This window comes from Budorcas taxicolor, chromosome 2 (genome assembly GCF_023091745.1).
Source record: "Budorcas taxicolor isolate Tak-1 chromosome 2, Takin1.1, whole genome shotgun sequence".
Lineage (NCBI taxonomy): Eukaryota > Metazoa > Chordata > Mammalia > Artiodactyla > Bovidae > Budorcas > Budorcas taxicolor.
In genome coordinates this window covers 36,503,771-36,527,904 of record NC_068911.1, presented here as the reverse complement: position 1 = coordinate 36,527,904, position 24,134 = coordinate 36,503,771, and the positions used below count along the sequence as shown (strand labels likewise).

Below are 24,134 nucleotides of genomic sequence, written 5' to 3'. Positions count from 1 at the left end.
ACACTTGAGGTCCATAATCACCAGGGTGATAAATCTCTCCGAAACAAGAGACAGCTCAGTCTCCTTGAATGAGCAGAGTGGCACTGTGGGATCAGCGCAGAATTTGGGGTCCGTGCAGGGCTTGACACCCAGTTCTGCTCCTTTCTGGCTCCAGGGTTTGGGTGAAGTATGAAGCCTAACTGTTCCTAGTTCTTCCTTCCCTGATATTGGGAACAATACAGGGGGTTCTCCACGTGGTATTCTCTTCTCTCTCTCTCTAATACACCACCCATGCATGCTTGGTCGTGTCCGACTCTGTGTGACCGTGTGGACTGTAGCCCGTCAGACTCCTCTGTCCATAGGCTTCTCCAGGCAAGAATCCTGCAGTGGGCTGCCATGCCCTCCTCCAGGGCATCTTCCTGACCCAGGAATAGAACCTGAGGCTCCTATGTCTGCTGCACTGACAGACGGGTTCTTTACCACTAGCGCCACCTGGGAAGCCAGCGCACTACCCTATCAACGAAAAAAACGCACAGCATGAGAGCTGCAAGTTAAAGTTTTTCACTTGGGGCAAAATGAGGACTGCAGCCTGGGAGATGGCTCTGAGAAACTGCTGCAAAGATGCAGGGGGCAAGTTCAGTAAATATTTGATTTTGATGAAGGGGAATACATGCAATCAAGCACACATTTTCCCAGAAGGTTTCTTCTAATCACGAGAAACATTCCTTCCCATGACGGATTTAGTGCTTTTCTAGATATGGGGACATACACGAATTGGGCTCTCAAAATTGGCTCCTGAAAATATCTAACTATCTGAAGAACTGTCCTGCCAGTTTTTCCCCTCCCAGAGCACAGAGTGCCTCATTTCTGCTCTCCTCCCTGAACTCTTTTCAGGGGTTGTTGAAAATCAGCAGCTGCAGCAGCACGTGATTTAATTCTTGCAGAGGTAGGTGGGGTTCCTTGGTGGCTCAGATAGTAAAGGATGTGCCTGCAATATGGGTGACCGGGTTCAATCCCTGGGTCAGCAAGATCCCCTGGAGAAGGGAATGGCTACCTGCTCCAGTATTCTTGCCTGGAGACTCCCATGGACAGAGGAGCCTAGTGGGCTACAGTCCATGGGGTCGCAAAGAGTCAGACACAACTGAGGGGCTAACAGGTAAATACATATAGAGGTAGATGGCAAGTGGGCATGACCAGTGCCAATTTGTAGTTGGCAACCCCCACCAAGGAGATTTGTTGCATACCAAGAAGACGGCCACAACTTCCTCTCCACCCAGCAATGACTACACTCCTTTTCCAGTAGAGGAACGTAGAAGATAAGCAGAGTGCATTCAATTTTTTTTTCTTTTTCCAGGCCCTTCTTTGCAAAGTTATTCGATTTCAAATTTAGCAGTCTCTCCTGGGAAAGATAGAACCATCCTTTTTATGCATTTGCTATGATAACTTTGAACCCAGTAACGCTTGCTATGAATCTCGGGCTGGTGGCGGTTTAAGAGAGAGGAAGACAAAACAGAGGACACGAGTGAAGCTGAAGCCTCCCTTCTCTCTTCTTTCCTGAACCTTCTCTCTGTGGAGCTGGTCTCCCCCTCTTGCAGACAGAGTCCCCCCGCCCCCAGATCTCTTCCTTCTCGCCTGGCCTTTTCTTTGTTATTAAACCCCCAGTCAGAAACAATTGCCCCCACTTTGTATTCCGGGGAGCTGTAATATTTGCCCAACGATGAGCTCCATTCAGCAGTTTGTTAACAGAAATGGGAAGTGACAGACTCAATATAAGGAAATCTCTGTGCCAAGGAAACAGATATTATTTCTCCCCCTCACTCTCTCTTTCTCTCGCTCTATGCCGGGAATCAGCCGGCTCCGAGCTTACGGACACACCAAGGCTTGCTATTGATCCATGTCCAACTAATTTGATCAGAATAGAGACTTCTATTCCCCATTGCTCCTTTCAGTAGCTCTTAGCAGATGTGATTGAGTGCCCAGGAGTGGACCCTGACCTCTTTTGGCTGCTATAAGGGATGCAGGAGACCCTGGGTCTGCACTGGGGAGGCAGGGGTGCCCTCTGCTTCAGATGGGAAAGTTATAAGTGGATGATGCTGCGGAGGGGGCAGTGCAAGAGCCCTTCCGTGGAACAGGCTTCTTGTCCTTTTTTGTCAGTGATGAATTATGGAAAGCACCCGCCATTCCCAATCATTGAAAATCAGAGAATCTAGTGGCAAGAGGTACACTTTTAATCTCTGAGTAAAGGCAACTCAGAGCTTAGGTGCGTCCTTATTTACCCATATAGATATGGATACTACTTGTAAATATTAGTGGTCACGCTGACCTTAAAAGTTAAAAAAATGAAGTAATGCCATTAGCAGTTACTAGAGATTGTCATACTGACGGAAGTAAGTCAGACAGAGAAGGAGAAAGGAAAACTATCGTTTGACATCCTTCATATGTGGTATCGACAAGAAATGATACAGGTGAAATTACAAAACAGAAACGGGCTCACAGACTTAAGGATGGGGAAAGGGGTAGTTTGGGAGTTGGGGATGGACATATACACCCTGCTGTATTTATAATGGACGTACTGTGTAGCACAGGGAACTCTGCTCAATGTTAAGTGGCAGCCTGGATGAGAGGGGAGTTTGGAGGAGAATGGATACATGCATACGTATGGCTGAGTCCCTTTGCTGTCCACCGGAAACTGTCACAACATTATTAATTGTCTATTCCCCAAAGCCAAGAGACTTCCCTGGTAGCTCAGATGGTAAAGCGTCTGCTTGCAATGCAGGAGACCCAGGTTCAATCCCTGGGTTGGGAAGATATCCTGGAGAAGGAAATGGCAACTCACTCCAATATTCTAGCCTGGAAAATCCCATGGACTGAGGAGCCTGGTAGGTTACAGTCCGTGGGGTCACAAAGAATCGGACACGACTGAGCAACTTAACTTTCACATACCCCAGTGCAAAATAAAAAGTTTAAGTAAGAGTAAGCAGGTTTAAAAAAAAAAAGTAATAACTAACACCTACCAAAACTTTACTAAGTACCAAGGACTCTCTAACCAAAGAAAACATATTACTTCATCAGTCCTCCACAATGATTCTTTGAAGGACACATTATTCTTATCCATGTTTGATAGAAGAAAATTGGGGTTTATAGAAGTAATTTGTGTAAGAACTTGTGACTGGTAGGTAGGGACCCTGAGAATCCCATGCGTAAGTCCTAAACTTGCATTTTGCTGAAGACTTTTTTTTTTTTTTAATTTGGAGATAATTGTTGATTCACACGCAGTTGTAAGAAATGACATAAAGGAAAGATCTCCTATTCTCTTCACACAGTGCCTTCAGGGGTAGCATCTTGCATGATCGTCAAACAATATCAGAGCTGGGAAACTGACCCTGACCCAGCGCATCCACCTGACTCAGAGAGCACCGATTCCCCACGCGCTCAGTGACGTTCCTGCGCTTACTTTTGTTAGTGGCTCACCCCCGTGGTTTCCCACGACAGCCTCCACCACAGTCAATACACAGAGCAGCTCCATCACAAGAAGCCTTGCCCCTCGCCCCAAAGCCAGGCAATCGCTCATCTCTTCCATCTCTATGATTTTGTCATTTCAAGAACACTCTGTAAAAAGTATGTGAAGACGTGCGTTTCTGCTCCTCCGCGTCTGCGCGTGCGTAATGAGTTACTGAGTCCAGTCCAGCGATAGAACTTGATAATCCGTTTGGCTTCCTGTTCCCCTTATGTTCCTCTGCCATCTCCCACTTCTTTTGCAGCAGATTTACTGCGATGAGATACACTTTTGACACCAGTGTGTAACCCATACACAATCCACCCCCACCTCCCACCCCTCACCCCTACCCAGCACCTCTTCTCTCACCCCCGGGGACAGTCTCTGGATCATTGTCTCCTGACAGTCTCCTGATCAGCTGGAACTGCAAGAGTTCCAGCTCCAACTCAGCCTCTGGAGGCCGAGACACTTGCATCAGTATATCCTATCCGTTCTCATGCCCACTCTCACCGCTTCTCCCAGGCCAGCCCAGGTCCAATAGCTATACTGAGCCTGGTGATACCGGGTTGATATTTGATGTCCAGTCCCAAAAAACCTCCAGGCCCCATCCTGGTTAAAAAGTTCTGGCAGAGGAAGAGGTTTTCCAGGAGTAAAGCAGGTCTTGCAGAGTCTATCAGACTGGATTTTGTATTGTCCATTGCTGGTGGGGGCGTGGAAGGGTGGAGGGCTTCACCCCTAGTTTTCACCAGATATGGTGTTTCCTGAAATTGTGCATGGCAAGCAACCTTGCCTCTCACCTGCGTTGTAGAGTGTCCAGAAAACTTTCGACCCACTTAAATGACCACTGCCCCTTCTGGGTGTGAGTCAGGCCTCAGAGATGGAGATGGGGCATCACAGGTCACTGCCCAGTACAAGGAATGTCTCACTTTCCTCGTGCTGTAGTGACACTGTTAAGGTCATTGTCTGTCAATGGTCGGTATGCACTGGGGATGAAAGACCAGATGAGCCAAACTGAGCTACCCTTGGCCACAGAGTGTTAACTACTGTAGATTGAATCTGAGATTGGCTAGGGGTTTACCCCTTCATTTCGCAAGCCCAGGAACGGGGATAACCATGTTGAATCAAGGTCACACTTACATTCTCTCTGTCTCTCTTCCCTGTAAACTAAGGCATGAGTCATCCAGAGACCCCTTCTCAGACACACTAAGTGTCATTTACATTGTTGTCCTTTAGTTGCTAAGTCACGTCTGACTCTTTTGTGACCCCGTGGACTGGAGCCCAGTAGGTTCCTCTGTCCATGGGATTTCCCAGGCAAGAACTGTGGAGTGTGTTGCCATTTCCTTCTCCAGGGCATCTTCCCAACCCAGGGATCAAACCTGCGTCTCCTGCGTTGGCAGGCACATTCTTTACCACTGAGCCACCTGGGAAGCCCCTATTTGCACTGCAGGCTCAGTCTAATTGGTTGCCATCCTGTCCTCCACCAGCTGATGCCCCTTCCCAGCCTTTCCTGCAATGCCTCCCGCCTTGGCTGGCCAGAAAACACAGACCTTGGGGTGGGGGCGTGTATTTAGTTTTAAGAGTGTCTCCTCACCCCCACCCAGCTCCATTCTCCCACCTGAGTTTCAGGAAGCCCCGCCATGGGTCAGACACCCAGGAACAGAACCCCAGTGGCTCCTCTGCCTTTGTGCATCTGGCGCCTTGGGGTGAGCCGACGTCGGTCGCTGCTCCTTGTCAGGCCTGCCATGGCGTTTTGTTTTCCCGCACATTTGAATAATACATCTGATTACCATGGCAAATGTGGTGGTGTATGCAAGCCCAGACCTCCTGCTTAATTAACTGATGATAACAAGGTCCACTGCCCTTTCCCCTCCCTGCAGCCGTCACAGACATGGCAGCCCTTTTATCTTTCTTCAAAATTGACTTGCTCTCCCGACCCTCCAGCAGCCCCTGTTTTGTCTGTTTACTTCTCATGCCTGCGCCAGACTGTTAATTTTCCGTGGCACCTCCTATCTGGTTGTAATTAACACATCGAACGCTGAAGACATAGTTCCACGTTTCACAGATGCCTAACGGACGTGTATTCCTCCTTCGCTAATTATGCCGCTGTATGTTCGCGATCTGCATTGACCCCAAAGGCTCTTTTTTTATTTTAAAGTATTTTGGTTGGAAGAACAAGTACATTTTTGGAACTCAGTTGGGGCAGAAGAGAAGGAAATCATTACCGATCTGTGTTGTCAGTGTTGCTTTTCATAGCCTAGAAAGTAACAAACGAGGATACATTTGTTGTCAGCTCTTCTGTTCAGCGTTTGGCAACTCTTTGTTAGATGTGGGTCATATTTGCTTCGGATATATGCTCCCGCTCGAATCTAAATATTCTGCCTCGGTAATTATACAGATGGGGCGGCCGACTTATTTCATCGAGTGTGGAAATCCTCCGCAGATTGTGAATAGCCTGCCGTCCTGTTAGATTTTAGGAAAGCTGAGCCCTTTGCCGGCGCCAAACATGAGACGCAGAATCTGTTTATGATCTTATGCTTAGGCTTAAGATTTAAGCTGTAATGAATACCGGTTCAAAGAGATCGAGGTAGGAGAAGGAGGCTGGTAGTTACAGCAGTAAAAACAGGAGCAAAAAGAGCAGCTTTTGTGAAGGACTCCGGCTGGAATAATAATGATAGAATTGTCTCAATCGATACATCTCTTGTCAGACCCATGTCTGATGTTCGAATCAACCAAGCCTCTTCTCCAAGAGCTTTCCTTGAGAATATTGAATTATTTATTATTTGTATCTCCCCCCACCCTTTCTCTTTCAGATTTTTTTTCCCCCCTTTGACTTAGTAAAATTTGTTTTTCATGCTGCCAGGTTCAATGTTGTCTGCTTTTTGATAAATAGCAGTAATTGGGCGTAGAGCAGAAGTCATGGACAAATGTATGACTTCAATTACATCTGGAGCATGTTTTTCCTTTATATTGATTTCCCCCTGCCCCCCCCCCCCAACCACTTCTTATGAGATGTGTTCTCTATAGCCCATAGTGCTGAGTCGTTCTAAGAATTATTCTTTGTCCGTGTGTCGGCGTGCACTCTTGAACCCATGAATCTTTTTTTAAAAATGTGATGCTGCCCTTTCATCAGTCTGGACTGACCTGCAGGGGGAAAACTGGAGACCTTCACCTGGTGATCTCTTACAGACTCTTCTCACCTGACTCTTATCTCGTCTGGCAGCACTTAATAATTTTTTGGTCTGCTTTTCCTTGTTATAGGTAGGGCCAAGGTAAGGAAGGTGATCTTATAGATGAGGAAATAAATGTGCAATGGAAATTTAAAGGGGCAGTTCCCTTTAAAAAAAAAAATGGAAAAAGCAGGAGAAAAACAAAGTGAAGAAATATAAAGGAGAGCGTCTGTGTTGTAATTCAAGCTTAAGAAAATGTTCACGGACCCTGTTTCTGACTTGATCTATTGCAGTCCCTGTACAACTCTTAAACCAGATGTATTTGTAGCCTCTTTGTTTGCTACCTGAAGGCACGTGTTCACGCGTCCAAGTGTCCAGAGTCATGCAACCTGTACGCGTGCACTCAGTTGTGTCCGACTCTGCCACCCCATGGACTGTAAGCCTGCCAAGGCTTCCCTGTACATGGAATTTTCCAGGCAAGACTACTGGAGTGGGTTGCCATTTCCTTCTCCAGGGGATCTTCCTGGCCGAGGGATCGAACCCGCATCTCTTGCAAATCTCCTGCGTTGGCAGATGCGTTCTTTACCGGCTGAGCCACCGCATCCCGTAAATATTTCCAAGGTGCCTGCCCCAGCATTTGATGATGATGGCTTGACCCAGGGAGTATCTCCAAGGTACAAATGGGGTTTCTAAGTTTCAAAGCCGCTGCTCTGGTTGAAGCAAACCCACAAGTTGGAAGAATAAATGCTAGGGCTGGGAGCCTACTGGGGTGCTCAGTTAGACAGAGAGCATCTCCAGAAATCAGGCGCACTTGGCATCCCATGTCACATTGCCACCGGTCTGGAAGTGGCCTTCATTCGCCAAAGGGCAGCCCTACAAATCACAGCTGAGTAGGCTGTCTGGATGGTTCCTTTGGAGTCTCTGAATCTGTACTGTTGCGTCGTGCTGCGGTCAGCACTTCTCTGAGAAGCAAAAAGATGATGGGGTGCTGAATTTTGCTTTTTAAGGGCATGCAAATAGAGTGTTGATTTTTTTTTTTAAGTGTTCTTTTTTTTAAGAAGCTGTCAGTGCTTAAGAGGCGTTTTTCAGGTAGGGTGCACGCACGCATTATTTTGTCTCCCATCCAGTCCCTAAAGCTGTTTTCTGTCCCATTTTATTCAGAGGGAGAAAATAGAATAAAAACCTTCAGAGCATCTGAGCGATAAAGGAGTCACACTCTGGGTTATTATGCTGGAGGTGACGAAGCTGGGGACTTAAAGAGACAGAGATTGAGTTGGTTTGGGCAGAGTCTGGGACTCCGGACCCCATCAGGTCAGGGGGTGTGTGTGTGTGTGTGTGTGTGTGAAGTGCTTTGATAAAAATGCCTCTCCCACCAACAGGCTGTTAGGCACGGCGCTCAGAAACAGCAGTATTGTCTTAGACTCCCTTTCAGATCGTGTAGGTGTCTATACCATGCCACCCACACAGGAGAGCAAGCGAGCTGTGAAATATATTCATTGTTAGAGTCCCGGGGAAACGGTGGCAAGCAATCGGAGGTAATAACGTCCGACAGGCAGGGGAGGCCGCCGACATTACCTGCATTATTTCGGTTGCCTTTTTCATTATAGGTTCGGGAAATAGGCAGCAATTCGATTATGGTATGATTTGGGGTGGAATTGCTCGCGCTCCCTGACCTCGTCACTGGGGGATCGGATGAGAAGTCAGCTCAAATAAAGTTTATAGTGCATTAACCGGCCGGAGCAGCGCCTCACCCACGGAGCGATTTCTCATCTTCCAGGGGTTTGGAACTGCAGTCCTGGATAGATCTGTACCTTAAGGCACGGGGAGGATTGGCTGAGATGTATAGGAGTGAGCAGAGGCGCCCAATGATATTGAAAACCCTCCCCTCCCATGTGCAGCGCTAGGTTTCTCTGCAGCTTGGGCGAACCGGTGTGATTAATAACACGCAGGAAACCTGCTTGTTGGATTATTAATTTCTCGTCCCCTTTGCCTTATTTTTTTCCCCCTTTGCACACATTCCTGATGCTTTTCCTCCTGCCTTTTTCCACTGTGCTTTTTGCCAAGCTTCTCCATCCCTCCTTTTCTGCCCTCTGGCTCACCTTTCCTCCCATGGAGCTCACTACTAGCATTGCCCACTGACGCCTGGCCACTCCACCTGTGCGGCTGGCTTCACACCTGGGGTGAGTTTATCGCCTCCCACCGGGGATTCTGTCTGTGAGAGCAGGAGAGAGAGACAGAGGGAGAGAGGAAACAGATCCTGGGGAGTTTGAACGCTGCTGAATTATGAGCACAAGCTTGGCCTTCGGTGAGGAGTGACCCTCCCAAAACAAGCAAGACCAGGTTACCGAGAGACTGCGTCCCAGCCCGCCCCAGCTTTGGCTGCCTGGAGAGCTGTGGTTCCTCTTAGTTACCTAATGGCCTTGCTCACCACTTAGAGGCAAAGAGTGTGCATGTTGCTAAACAGAAACGAAAGGGGGGAATAATGACAGGTGATGCAGGCTCTCGTGCTAAAAGGTATTGAGGAAGAAGCTTTTATCTGACGGCAGAACTCTGGAATGGAGTCAAGGGGAGGAGTTGGGAGGTTGCTGGAGGGGATAGGTTGTGCATTGGGGAGACTTGCATCCAAACTCCCATCATAGTCTCTACCCCTGGTTTGCTGCCTATACCTTCACACCCTTGGGAAGGTGTGATTCCTGCTGATTGTGAACCCAGGAGAGTTTGCAGCTGTGATTTGGGCGTGGGGGTGGGGTTGATCCTGTGCCTGTGCTTTGGGGGGACTTCTGGGTTTTGATTCGCTGACCTGCTCATGTGCCTGGTTCTATAAAAGGAGCAGAAAGGGGCGGCCTTCCGCATTCCACATCCTGCGGTTCTGCCCAGATCTCTCCTCACCTGCTTGGGGGATCTCTTTCCTCCTCTCTGAATTTCTGCCTTCCTGGAAATCCCTTTGATTCAGTCGCAGAAGAGTGGAGGAAGCGCTGTGTCTTATTTCCCTGAGCTGTCTTGAGTGGCGGGCCTATTTTTCTGCAGAAAACCTTGTGTTTTAATCCCAGGATGTCCCCTCTTTGTGGAGAGATTAGCTTGAAGCTCCCCAAAGCTAATAGAATGGAGAATAAAAGGCAGTTGACTTTAATTGTTCTCTTTATTTATATAACTTAAGCACGAGGCAAGAAAAATCCTCCAAGCTGATTATTCCTTTGGCTTATTCTGAGTCTTTTTTTTTCCTTTCTTTTATTTAAAGCATCTGGAGCTTTTTAAGTAGTGAATTTTGGCTAAAAAGAAGGATGCAGTGTTTTAATGACTTCAGTTTCAGGAGCGGGGTTTATCACAGTGTTTTGAAGCGGTGCTGAACGTACACTCTCTTCTGTTTGATCCAATGTAAGATCGCTGTTAAGACCCGTATGTTCAACTCCTTTCCCCACCCACAAGCTCCAGTGTATATCTAGTCTGTGGCAGGGCACACAGCATCAGAAAGAACTCAGAACTCCATAGGGAAGGGGCTCTATCTTAAGTCTGACCATTTGTAGCCAATCGGAAACAAACAAGCAGGCAAATGGATAAGCCAAAAATAGTGTCAGCTGGAGCCACCACCCAGATTATCAGGTTGAAGTTCCGATGAATTTGTCTTCCGTTTCCTTTCTCAGGGAATGACAGGTATTATTTTGACCGTGTCCATTGAGAGGTGAAATTTGGAGATGAACTCAGATAAATTATGCTCCAAAGCAGATGAGAAGTTTATAAGTTTGGGTACATGATATTTGACAGAGATATCACTCTCCCATTCTGATTATTTTGAAATATACAAGGGAACTTTAAAAAAACAATTAGTGTATTGTTTATGGTAAATGCTGATTTTTTTTGTTTTTGGTCTGGGAAAGGCTTGTCTGGTTGGGATATCATCTCATCTGGACAATTAAGAGAAAAATTTGAAAATTATGGTTTGAAACACAAGCTGCCACCCCAACAGAGCTTCATGCTTCATTTGGAACATGCAGCGTCACCCAACACACATTTAATGAGCGGGGTTTAGTTTCTCTTTTACTATGACTTTTCAGAAATCTCTGAGGGGAAGAGGAATATATGATGAGTAATAGATGGGCTGGCTTTTCACCCCCCACCCCACCCCGCCCCGTCTCCCCCTTCTCCCATTTCTCATTCCCCCTGCCTTTCTTGACAGAAGCCTGCCAGTGAATCGAGTTTCAGGAAACTTCCTCAAAACATGTTTCTACTTGGGAAATTGCAAAGGATTGGACCCCTTCTTCAAAGGGCTTTAACATTGCTAGCTGAATGAATCACATTTTAGTTTCACATATCTACTCATTTCTGGCAATCTCTTTTTTTTCTCCAAGTTTCAGAATATTTCGTCTCAGATCAACGGATCCCTCTAGTTTATTCTGTTACCAAACTTCTCCAGATAGATGTATGAAAATAATGAAGGTGTTAAGCCCCAAGAATGAGGTTGAAAAGAGCTATTTTCCAACCTGGTAAAGACTCCAAACATTTAGAAAAGAGGTCTAGTCCTGTCTAGCACTGCCTTTTTAAAAATCTCCCTTGAACTAGGGAGGGACAGGATACTCTTCCAGCACATTATTTTCCCCTCTCTCTAATGTTGTATAATGCTTCTTAAAGTGCAGTCAACCTTTCCTAGCCCTGATTTTGCACCTGTGGATTCAACCAATTGTGGGCCAAAAATATTGGGGAAAAAAAATTCCAGAATGTTCCAAAAGGCAAAAGTTGCATTTGCCACACTCAGGCAACTATTTACATAGCATTTACATTGTTTTAGGTATTTAAAGTAATCCAAAGATGATTTAAAGGATAAAGGGGAATGTGTTTAGGTTGTATGTAAATACTACACCATTTTATAGAAAGGATTTGAGCATCCATGAATTTGGGGTTCCGCCCGGTTGCTGGAACCAATCCCAAGCAGATGTAGCAGGATGACTGTATTACCTGGTTAATTTGTTTCTATGTTACAGGAATGTGATGCAAACAGTGTTAAACTATGTATCTGCTTCCCCCCATTCTTCCCGAAGCTTCCTCTCAGACACTCTGTTTACAGAAAGGTGCTGTGTTTGAGGGGCTTGCCTGGTGGCTCAGCTGGTAAAGAATCCACCTTCAGTGCCGGAGACCTGGGTTTCAACATCCCTGGGGTGGGAAGATCCCCAGGAGAAGGGAATGGCTTCCCACTGCAGGATTCTGGCCTGGAGAATTCCTTGGACTGTATAGTCCGTGGGAGTCTCAGAGAGTGGGACAGCACTGAATGACTTTCCCTTTCACTATGGGAGAATTCCCATCAGTTGTTTCTGCACATTTGGTGTTCATTCTTGAAGCCAGAGAACCCTGGGGGCAGAGCGCTATTCAAGGTGAGGCTTATCTCCTTGGGTGGGTGGATGGGGGAAGGAATTATTTTCAGAATGCTCCAGAAAAAGCCAGCTTGCAATTCTCAGCCCACCTTCCCCTAGGGAGGGTCCTCACCTTCCAAAGGCAAACACCTCCAGAAAGAGCTCTTCAGGAAGTGATTACAGAGTCGTGATTGCTCGACAAATTGAGGCTTTTTTTTTCTGCTTGACAGTGATCCTGGCATAGTCCCTCCACTTAATCCTCACTAGCAATTTGCCTATAGTTGCAGCTAACAAGAGGTGATTAGAGGGGAGTTGACCGTCACCACTTAACACCCAGCTCTAGGTCACCGTGGGCACAGCCTGCCGAATCAGACCGGTTTCCCTATTAACTCGCCACCTCTGAATGCATTAGCAAGGCACTTAGCAAATGATCATTTCCAGCACCAGCCAGAATTCCCGAATGACATCCGTCATCCACCCTCTGGCTCCCCGAGCAGCAAGGAAAACCAGGGAGGAAGGAGAGAGGTTTGTAAATCTTTGGCAAAACCAAAGAGATGGGTCAAGAGTGAGGGCCTCTCCCCAGAAAGTTAGGTGGTCCCTGGGCTGGACGGCCGCCTGGGGCCTGTGGGTTGACTCCAAGGCAACCTGGGAGAGGCAGCAGGAATGAAGCTGATCCTGTGAGCTGTGGAGGAGGAGGGAGAAGCTGGCAGAGAGCGGAGTAGGTCTATGGTTCCCACAGGTGAGCATCTAGCGTGGCATCAGCTTCCCCTGGGGGTCTTGTTAAAACCTTAGGAGTTTCACTTTCAGTAGGTCTGGGTGGAGCCAGAGGACTTGCATCGTAACAGATTCCAAGAGACGCTGCTGCGGTTGGTCCAGACCACACGTGGTTGGCACTCACTGGCGAGCCCTTTGCTAGTGTGAACCGAGCCCCAGCCTCCCTGCCTGACACCCACAAATGGCTCTCAGCAGCTTTTAAAGTTTATTTATCTTTGGCTATGCTGTGTCTTTGTCGCGGCAAGTGGGGGCTACTCTCTATGTGGGGTGTGGGCTTTCATTGTGGTGGCTTCTTGTGGAAAACGGGCTCTAGGGCGAGCAGTCTCTCCTCACTAGTTGTGGTACACAGGCTTAGTTACCCCGCGGGATGTGGAATCTTCCCGGACCGGGGATTGAACTCACGTCCCCTGCGTTGGGAGCCGGATTCTTAATCCCTGGACCACCAGTGATGAAATCTGCTCTCACCATATTCAGGAGGAAGTCCCCAATCCTTAACAGATTCCTGAGACCCTTTATCATCTGGCTACTTGCCTATGGTCTTTCATCCTGCTGTCCAAGTTATGTAACTGGGAACATGCCAGGGGCATTCACAGCAAATGTGTTTTTATGTTTCAAGAATGTCCTTTCTTCCATTCTCTCTCCTGTGAGGTTATCACCTCTCGGCTAAGCTGGGGCTCAACTATTGCCTCTCCTGGGTGGCCTCGGACTGAATTCATCACTCTCTTCCAGTCTGAATCTCCGACGTATATATATACACCTGCCAGATGTTTGTATCATTTTGTATTAATATGACTGGGTTTCTTTTCCCTTAAAGTCAGGGATCTCTTTTGTTCATTTTATTAGGCCAGCACCTAGCATTGTACCTGGCTCATGATCATTGCTCTATAAAATTTGCTGTTGAGTAAACACTTGCCTCAGACAAATCTGTCTTATGGAAATTGTTATCTAATGGTAAGGACCAAACTTTGGGGTCATATGATCTGTCTGTGAATTTTCATGCAACCGTATTGTGGCTTTTTGTTCTGGAGGTTAATTCTGCTCTCTGAGCCTCAGTCTTACCCATCTTTATAATGGGGATATTCATAAGCATTGTTATAGTACTAGTGACAGTAACATTAATAACATCCCCACACAGGTAATAAAATGCACAGGACATGGACTTGCCTGGTGGTCCCGTGGCTAAGACTCTGAGCTCCCAATGCAGGGGGCTGAAGTTCGATCCCTGGTCAGGGAACTAGATCCCACATGCCTCAACGAAGGGTTCACATGGCACCACTAAAAGATTTCACACGCCATGGTGAAGACTGAAGGTGCTGTGTGCCACAGCTAAGACCTGGCACAGCCAAACCAATAATTTTGAAAAAGGCAAGAACAATGCCTGACCCATAACAAAAATTCAAGACGTACTGACGTTTCTTTTCTTTTCTCTTTCCTATTGTGGGACGTCCACACGGGTAGAATAGAGGATCGGATACGTGGAGAAGAGTGCATGACTGCAGAGAGGGTAGGTGCTGGAGGATGGGGTCCACACGGGGAGGAAGGCAGCTGAGCAGGGCGATGCTTTTCTCTGGTGTCCCTTGGTGTTAACATTATCAGCATAGCCCTGTGAGTTGGAGCCACTGGCAGGCACAGCTTCTGGTGGACGGAGGCCCAGCCGCTTCCTGTCTCTGGAGACTCTGTGTCCTGTTCACCCATCCTCAGCCACCCTGGCTTCTTTCTCTGGCTGGAGCCCTCTGGGATCCCACAGACTTTGCTCCAGCCAGCCTGCCTCTCCTTCCCTCATGCCCTCTTCATTCCTCAGCTGTTAATTTAAATGTCGTGTCCTCGAAGAAGCCTTCCCGGGTCAGCGCATCAAAAGTAGCTCTTTCCTGGGACTTCTCTGGCACTCCAGTGGTTACAACTCCATGCTTCCACCTCATGGGGGCACAGACAGGTTTGCTCCTTGGCTGGGGGCTTCCCAGGTGCTCAGTGGTAAAGAACCTGCCTGCCAGTGCAGAAGACACAGCAGGCGTGGGTTCGATCCCTGAGTTGGGTTGATCCCCAAGAGGAGGAAATGGCAACCCACTCCAGTATTCTTGTGTAAAGAATCCCATGGACAGAGGAGCCTGGCGGGTCCATAGAGTCACAAAGGTCAGATACGACTGAGTAACAACCTGCAGAGCACACAGGGAGCAGAGATAGACTAATTCATCCACCCATCTGTCCACTCCTCTGTTTATCCTTTCATCCATTCAGCCTAAAAATACTTGTTTCAGATCTGCTGGGTACCATGCACTAAGCCCAGTGATGGAGAGAAAAAAGATAAAGGAGACCAATTGTGAAGGTGCTCAGAGAAGTGTGGTAGACAGCTATGTTAGTCAATTAATTATGAACTGAAGAGGTAGAATTTTGGACAGGGTATTAATGAGAGTGTGGAGGATGAACAATTAATACTGTTGGAAGCTGCTCTTGGAGAGGTCAAGGCTGAATGATCTTAGAGACACTGAAAGGGATTAACCAGGTATAAAGGAAGAAAGATCAGGGGTACCTTGTGGTAGAGGAGCACACGGGATACGCTGCATCTAGGTGTTGGAGCAGATAAGGCCGGAGGAGAACCTGGGAAATGCAGAAAGGGCCAAAAAGCAAGGGTCCCGGTGGCGCTAGTGGTAAAGAACCCACCTGCCAACACAGGAGACACAAGAGATGCAGGTTGGATCCCTGGGTTGGGAAGATCTCCTGGAGGAGGGCATGGCAACCCACTGCAGTATTCCTGCCTGGAGAATCCCATGGACAGGGGAGCCTGGCAGGCTACAGTCCATAGGGGTCACGAAGAGTCAGACACAACCGGAGTGACTTAGCCAGCATGCACGCAGCCTGCCTTGCTGGACTGCATCTCTCAGAGATTCTCGGGAGCCCCCTGAAGTTTGACATGTTTGAATCAATTTTTGTTTCAAAAGAGTTGTAGAGTTCCAGAAAGGTTGCCAAGCTGGTGCAGAGAGTTCCCACGGACCCTGCACAGTTTTCCCTGCCGTGGATGTTTTACATGGTGACGGTACATTTATCACAACTAATGAACCAAGACTGATGCGTTATTGCTAACTCAAGTCTGTATTTTATTCATATTTCCTTAAGTGTTAATCTGGGGTCCCTTTCCTGTTCCTGGGCCCCGTCCGGGATGCCCACGTACATTTGGTCATCATGGCGTTTATTCTGAAGGCTGCGCTGGGTCTCCACTGGGACACACCGGCTCTTTGTTGCTGTGTGGGTTTCCCTCTGGTTGCGGCGAGCAGGTTTCTCATTGAGGGGGCTTCTCTCGTGGGGCAGCACAGGCTCCGGGGCGTGCAGGGTCAGCAGTTGCTCCTCCCGGGTTCTCGTGTGCAGGCTCAGGCCTTTTGGCATATGGGTTCAGCTGCGTCGCAGTATATGGAATATTCTCAGACCAGGGATCGAACCCATGTCCCTGACATTGGCAGATGGATTCTTTTTATCAGTGGACCACCAGGGAAATCCCCTGGTAGTCATGTCTTTTAACTCCCCTCTGACTGTGACAATCTCCTGGACTATTTTTTCTTTCTTTCTTTTTTTTTTTTTATGATGATCTTAATGGTTTTGATGAATTCTGGTCAGGTCTTGTATAGAATGTCTTTCAAGGGAGGTTTGTCTGATGTTTTTCTCATGGTTAGACTGAGGTCATGGGCTGGGGGAGGAAGATCACAGAGGTCAAGTACCATTTTCATCACATTCTATCAAGGGCGTGCACTATCAGATTATCGTTGAGATGTTCCCTTTGATCACCTGGATGAGGTGCAGTTTGTCAGACTTCCCCACTGTGGACTTACTCTTCCTCTCCCCTTCCATACTGTGTTCATGGTATGTGTCCCATACTGTGAAGATGTCAGGGGATGAGATGGTTGGATGACGTCACCAACTCAGTGGACATGAGTTTGAGCAGAACTCTGGGAGACGGTGAAGGACAGGGAAGGCTGGCGGGCTGCAGTCCCTGGCGGCGCAGAGAGTCGGACATGACTGAGCGGCTGAACAGCAAATACTGTGTTCTTTGAAAGGAAGCCACTGTGTACAGTCCACGCTTAAGGACTGGGGAGCTACACTCCACCCCTGAGAGAGGGCGGCATAGACATCCATGGCGATCTTGAAGCACAAGAGGGACCTGGTTTAAGGGCCGCTGATTAGAAAGCCACCTTGAGGCATATTGGACTCACGACCAGAAAGAGTGCCTGCCCCTTTAAAAATGTTTGATTGTGGGTTCAGTGTAAGGACAAGTAAGATTCTTTAAAGGTCTCCATCATCCAGCAAACATTAGCCGCAGCTTCAGATCCTGTCTGAAAGAAAGCCTGAGTATTACTCTGGCATGCAGAAGTTTGGGTTTTAACCTCAGGAGTTGCCGCTTTATGGAGTATGTGCATGGGTGTGTGTGTGTGTGTGTGTGTGTGTATTTCCCCATGGATATAACCAAAGAGGGCAATCCTTGGTGCAATGCTTCACTATCATTGTAGCAAGTTATTTTCTTCTATCACACAGCAACCTCTTTCCTTCTCTCTCCACTATGATTGTCATACGTACCTTTTTCTTTTTCCCTCTCTGGTATATTTTTTCTGGGGAGGGGATGGCCTGAACCCTCCTAATCTCATGAAACCTCCTCTCCAAGCGTACAGACAATTCTGTTGATGGGCGCATAACTCAAGACCGCTTCTTTGGAGGGCAAATTGGCAGAACCTTTCCAATTTAAAATGCTCCTGTATTTTGGCCAAGCCATATACATTTTTTTCCAGTGGAATTATTCTTCTTATTATTTTTTTGAACAGTGGACCATAGACAGCGTTTCCTTTAGTCGATGTTTATGTGATTTTCAATTTGTTTTTCCCTACTCTTTATTTGTATCTCTAAGTATTTCAGTAGGCAAACTTAAATGAATGTGTTTATGTGTATGGCTTCCTGTCAGATATTTTACAAGAGGCAGAATGGCCTATTCTGGAGCAAGGCACATTTGAAATTTATATAAGATGCAGCAGTTCACTCTCCTACAACTGGATGGATGTGCGTTTATGACATGGTGTAAGAGGACTGCATTATACTTCATCCTAACTATAACCCTGCAAGTCAGGCCTGATCATCCCCATTTTAAAGATGAGAAAACTGAGGCTCAGTGAGGTTAAAGGTCTAGCCCTGTTCTTCCTCCACTCTAAGTGTGATATCTAGGCAATTACACTGAGATCTCTTTGCTGAGATGCTCCCAACACATAAAGCCTCATGACACCAAAAGACTCCCTGGAACACATGCATCACTCACATTTGCATTAGGACCAATTTAATCTGCTTTTTGATAGATACCCCTCTAGACTTTTTCAAGTTCGTAGTTGTGAAACAAATGCATTACCCTCAACTGTGCTAGAATTTGGGGCTTCCCAGGTGGCCCTGGTGGTCAAGAACCCACCTGCCAATGCAGGAGACATGAGTCATGGGTTCGATTCCTGGGTGGGGAAGATCCCCTGGAGGAGGACATGGCAACCCACTCCAGTCATTCTTGCCTGGAGAATCCCATGGACAGAGGAGCCTGGTGGGCTACAGTCCATGGGATCGCAAGGAGTCGAACTTGACTGAAATGGCTTAGCAAGCACGTGGATGCTAGACTTCAATTTTCTTTCCCTCCCTTGCTTTTATTATATTAAATTAGTATCCCACTTCTTCAAATAAGCTGTCCCCACTTTAGGGGGTGGATGGGGTAGTCCTGTTGCATCTTCTCTGGGGAAAACATGTCCTCCTCCTCCAGCAGAGTGGAGCCTAGGCCCTCCTGTGTTAGCCTTTGTGGAAAGGCCGTGAAGAGAGACAAAAGGACACTGCCGGTGTGTTATTAATGTTAAAAATTGTTGACATTCCACTCAGTCTGTTTTTCTAATTAGAGCCAAGCTGCAGAGTACCATTTCCATAATCAACATGGGAACGGGAAACTCAGCAAAATTTCATGTATTTGCAATGAAACTGCTCCCCGGCAACACAAAAATGGCTTTTATAACATAAAGGCTGTAATTAGAATAAGTCAAATCAGTTGGAAACGATTAAGGGCCGGAATCGGCAAAGCTGCCTGCTAAATATTTGTCTGGAGATTAGCCGCCTCCTGCAGCCCTGAGAAGCATCTTTGACTTACTTACACTGCTCAACGTGGCAAAGATAATCCCGCAGAAGGCAAATGAACACAGATTTAGATGTGCTGTTTGGCCCTTTCTGCAGTTTGACAGGAGGCAGCCCCTTGGAAGCAAAGTCGGGGAAGAAAAATGAACAGAGGGTCACATTAGACAAATTGCTTTAAAAAAATTTTTTTTTTCAAGGAAAGCAAACCATGATCATCCATTTAAATTCTTTTAAAATGCACTTGGTCTTTGAAGCTCTTAGGATGCACTTTACAAGTCCACGTGGGATCATTCCTGCACGTCAAGGCGACAGTTGATGCGTGTGCGTCTCATTGTATTTAAAATTATAGTTCTGAGATGGGCCCCAGTCTACGAGGCTTGTCTGACATCAGCTATTAAAATACAAGTAAGTCTTGGCAGGTGGAAATTTAAAGAAGAAAGGAGATTATATAAGAAAAATTCAGGATTGTTAATATTAATTTGCTAACCAGGGGACACCAGCTGGCGACGGTTCTTCAAGCTCTCTCATAGGAGGGTGATAGGAGAGACACCTTACTGTTGCCTGGAGTGGGGATGGAGGTTATGAGTGAGATTGCAGGGAGGAAAAGCCACGGAGGGCTAGGTGCACTCCATGGCTTGGGTCTTTTAAAGCCCAAGTGGTGAGGATGAGACTGCAGGCTTCTTCTATGACATCCAGACCAGCAAGTTTAGCTGACATGACAGAAGGGGATCAATGAGAGAGGGCCTGGAAGTAACCGTTCTAGAAACCAGGCTAGAACACACCCAGACACATGCTTGCCTTTCAAAGGGCATAATTTGTCCTGACAGGCTCTCCACTCATTTGTAAACCCTTCGGCATCCCAAACTCATGTGCGTGCCTGCATTTAGCCATTGAAACTATAATCAGCCTAATGCATTCTCTTACTGAATTTTAAACCAGCCCATTAAAACTCCTTTAACGTGCTAAAGTCAGCTTCAGAGGGGGTTTCCATTTCATCTTTATTGAGCTGAGGCTGTGGTTCACTCTCCCCTTGCACCACAGTGAACGCCTGTCAATAATTCAATAGCGTGGCCTTGACGGGCCCAAGCCCAACCTAGACTTTCAACCCAGCCAAGCAGCTTGTCAAAGCGTGAGGCGCTGTCAATGGCCGACTGATCTATACTGCATGAATCCCCCCTCAGCTCTTGATGTGTCCCTGGGAATAAAAAGAAAGCCATTTCAGAAGTCAGCCCAGTGAGAAGCACTTGTTTGTAGGGAATCTTTAATGAGGGCAGGTTGCACCGCGGTGAAGTAGAGTTCAGCGCAAGCCTCCACGTCATGTTTTGTTGAGCCGATGCGTGGTCTCTCCAGGTGCACCCAGGGCAAGCTGAGGAGCATGTTCTTGGCACAAGGGCGTGGATGGATGTCCTTCTGGTTGACTCTCTCCGATGCAGGTCTTTGCATTGTGCTTGGTTTCACCATTCTGGCTTCCCTGGCCACTCAGACCATAAAGAATTTAGCTGCAGTGTGGGAGACTGGGTTCAATCCCTGGGTTGGGAAGATCTCCTGGAGAAGGGAATGGCTACCCACTCCATACTTGGAGAATTCCATGGACAGAAGCTCCAGTCCAAGGGGTCTCAAAGAGTCAGGCACAACTGAGTGACTCACTTTGACTCTTCTTGGAGACCTTGTACATGCAGATCCGACGGGGAACAAAACATACAAACCACATGATCATACCAATGGCATGACCTTTCCCGCACCGTCAGGGTGGCAATTTGACATTTCTGGTTCCATCTCCTTGTGGAACATCATGCGTCTGTGCAGACTGAAGGATTCCATGAAAAACAGGTAGGCTTCCCAGGTGGTGGTAGTGATAAAGAACCCCCCTGCCAATGCGGGAGACATAAGAGATATGGGTTCAGTCCCTGGGTCGGGAAGATCCCCTGGAGGAGGGCATGGCAACTTGCTCCAGTATTCTTGCCTGGAGAATCCCACGGACAGGGGAGCCTGGTGGCCTACAGTCCATGGGGTCGTAAAGAGTCGGACATGACTGAAGTGACTTAGCATGCAAGCAGGCACGCATGAAAAGCAGGTAAGAACTACAGCCTCGCTTTTCTTCTGGGATGGAGGAAAACACACCCATTGGTTGTAAAGAAGAACAAAGCATTTGTATTCTTCCAGTCTGGCCAGCTGGCGCTGGCGGTAAAGAGCTCACCTGCCAATGCCCGAGACTTAAGAGATAGGGTACCATCCCAGGGCCAGGAAGATCACCAGGAGGAGGGCACAGCAACCCACTCCAGTATTCTTGCCTGGAGAATCCCATGGACAGAGGAGCCTGGCAGGGTACAGTCCATGGGGTTGCAAAGAGTCAGACGTGACTGAAGCGACTTAGCGAGCATGCATGCAGTCTGGACATGGTTCTGTAACCCAGAAGTAGCCATCTAGCCCCTGCCATCTTGAAAAATCGTGAACAAGATGTGCCAGTCTCTCCCCTCCAAAGGGCTATAGGAGAGCGCTTTATCCGTGTTTTAAATGCAGAATGACTTGACTCCCCATGCTGCCGGTTTTTTTTTCCCCCCCGAAGATAAATTTTAGCTGGATTAAATAACTGTTTTAAAGGCACTCTTCATACAAGCTCAGGTCTCGTTTGTGACTGTATTTGCATTGCTAATGGACATGTCTTTTCCTCATGCAGTCTTTTCAGAGCAGCCACCCCCAAATTTACAGATTTCCTGCTCGTCAAATCGGGGTTTGTGGAAGCGATGGCAATAATGTAGATGAAAAAGAGGAGCGGTGATGTGTTAAAAGCTAATGGAAAATAGTTGTACTGGAATAGATTTCTGGTGTCAAATTCCTGCTTCCCTTAACCACAGAACAAGCGAATCATTTCTGATCAGGTCACTTGTGCCATGGGTCCCTGTGGTCTCCTGAGATGAGTCACACTGAGTTTGTTTTACCCCAGTCATGGGCTTTGGGGTATGGAGAGATGGGCATTGGAGAATTAACAGTGAGCCAAAGCAAGGTTGCTCCGGCAGTAACCTTCCCGGGTGGGGAAAATAGAGAGAAAATGAAAATGGTGATTTTTAGAAAAGGAACTCTCTCTTTCCAGTTTAGCCTTCCCTAAATTTCCCCTCGGCTGTCCCCAAACCCAGTTAGATGATGGTGATACAGGGAACCAGGGTGACATGGCCAGAGTTAGATGTTAGTGGCTGAGTGGGGTCAGCACATTTCAAGTTTCTGAAAAATGAGGGCTTCAAGATCCTGCTGTCTTTGTGCTTTTCATTTGGAGAGGTTTTTTTTTTTTTTAATTCATTCATTCATTTATTTTTTTCAATATATTTATTGAAGGATAGCTGAGTTACCATGTTACTTTCTGCTGCACAGCAAAGTGATTCAGTTATACTTGCAGAGGTGGTTGGATGGCATCACTGACTCAATGGACATGAGTTTGAGCAAACTCTGGGAGATACTGAAGGACAGGGAAGCCTGGCGTGCTGCAGTCCATGGGGTTGCAAAGAGTCGGACATGACTGAGCAACTGAACAACAATAAATATATATATATATATATTTTAAAGATATTCTTTTTCATTGTGGTTTATCTTAGGGCATTGAATATAGTTCCCTGTGCTATACAGTAGGACCTTGTTGTTTGGTGTTTATTCGTCCTATATATAGAAGCTTACATCTGCTAACCCCAGCCTCCCACTCTTATACCATCATTCATTTATTTTATTTACTTTTGTTTGTATGTTTCACATATTTTGCTCCAAGTCTCAGGTGAAGGTGCAAAATAATACTGCTCCAGTGAAGCTTCTCTGTTGGAGGCCGGGTGGGAGGAAAGAAAAAAAAGAGAAATGGCACCAGAGTTTGCCTCCTCACTGCCACCCTTTTCTCTGTTACTCACTTTTGGCAGCCCCCATGGGGTTGCATAGGCCCTCCCAGATGGCGTCAGTGGTAAAGAATCCGCCTGGCAACGCTGGAGACACAAGAGATGGGGGTTCGATCCTTGGGCTGGGCAGATTCCCTGAAGGAGAGCATGGCAGCCCACTCCAGTATTCCTGCCTGGAGAATCTCACGGACAAAGGAGCCTGGTGGGCTATAGTCCACGGAGTTGCAAAGGGTCAGACGCAACTCAGCACGCACAAGACAAGACGTGGGGTTTCAGAGACCCCTTGGGGTCCAGCATGGCCTGGTCTGCCAACTTCTACCCAAGTTAAGCTACGTGCTCTTACGGGAGAGCTGGGAGGGGGGGACGTGACCCCCTGGCGGGTCAGGAGATTCGGCTACACCCAGACTCTCCGCCTCCACCACTGGCCCCCCGAAACCAACCTCTCGCGTTTTATTGAAGCCCATTGCGGTTAGAGAATCGATGCTGTGTGCACATGACTTGGCAATTCTGAAAGCTCTATTAGGCTAATAATCTATGTTTTTAAGAACAGTCAGCGTCAATGGCTTTGGCAGTGGTGGAGCTATTAGCATATTAGTTCCATTTGAGATGGTTAAATGCTTTTGGACTCTATAAGCCCTACCTAATGAAGTTTCTTGTAGAAATATTAGAGCCGTAGAATTTGGGCCTGAGACATGGCATCCACTAGCCCCTCACTTTATAGACTTGTTGAGAGGAGCCAGTAGGAATCCACTGATGTACAGCCATCATCGCCAGGTGCGGGAAGGCTGGTACTCGCGCCCCTCCTCATTCAACATCTTTCTCCAGTCAGGTGCCGCGAACCTGAACTCTGTACTTTCCTTTTACCCATAGAGTTGTTTTTGCTTTCTTTCTGTTCTTGGCTGCCAATACTGAAATAATAAAGATCTCACTTCAAATCCACATCCCTGGCTTCTGTGAAAATCAGACTACCACCACATGGGGTAACTTCCCCACGCGTCAACCATCAGCTCAAACTCTGCAGCACCTCCTCGCTAAAGAGGGGTGTGAGCTTTCTGGTTCAACATGGTCCACCCCTGGACCTCACCCTTGACCTTGACTCAGCCTTGACTTAGCTATCCAGGGCTGCCCCCAGCATTCGGGTTTGCGGCCCTGTCCTCCAGCCCCTGGAAAAATAAGCTCGCCCGGAGAAATTGGCAACAGGAAGGCTTTGCATTTGCGTTTGGGGCGCCTGTTTTTTGCAGCCATGCCTGGAGAATCCAGCAGCTCTTTCTCAGCACAAATAAGCTTCTTCCTGAGTTCCTGTAGAGAATGGCATCCTTGGCATGGAGCAGAAAACATCTGGTAATGAATCCATTAGCCCGGCTGTTGCGCAGGCTGC

General features: G+C 47.4%; 1 protein-coding gene and 1 non-coding gene across 7 annotated transcripts in view; both read left to right on the top strand.

The window, feature by feature from the left end:
- The window catches only part of RBFOX1 (RNA binding fox-1 homolog 1), a 397,999-nt gene that overhangs the window by 96,421 nt on the left and 277,444 nt on the right, over nt 1–24,134 (top strand). The gene's annotated exons all lie outside the window — the stretch shown is intronic.
- TRNAC-GCA (transfer RNA cysteine (anticodon GCA)) lies at nt 2,714–2,785 on the top strand. Its single transcript has one exon. It is a non-coding gene; the product is annotated as a tRNA-Cys (tRNA).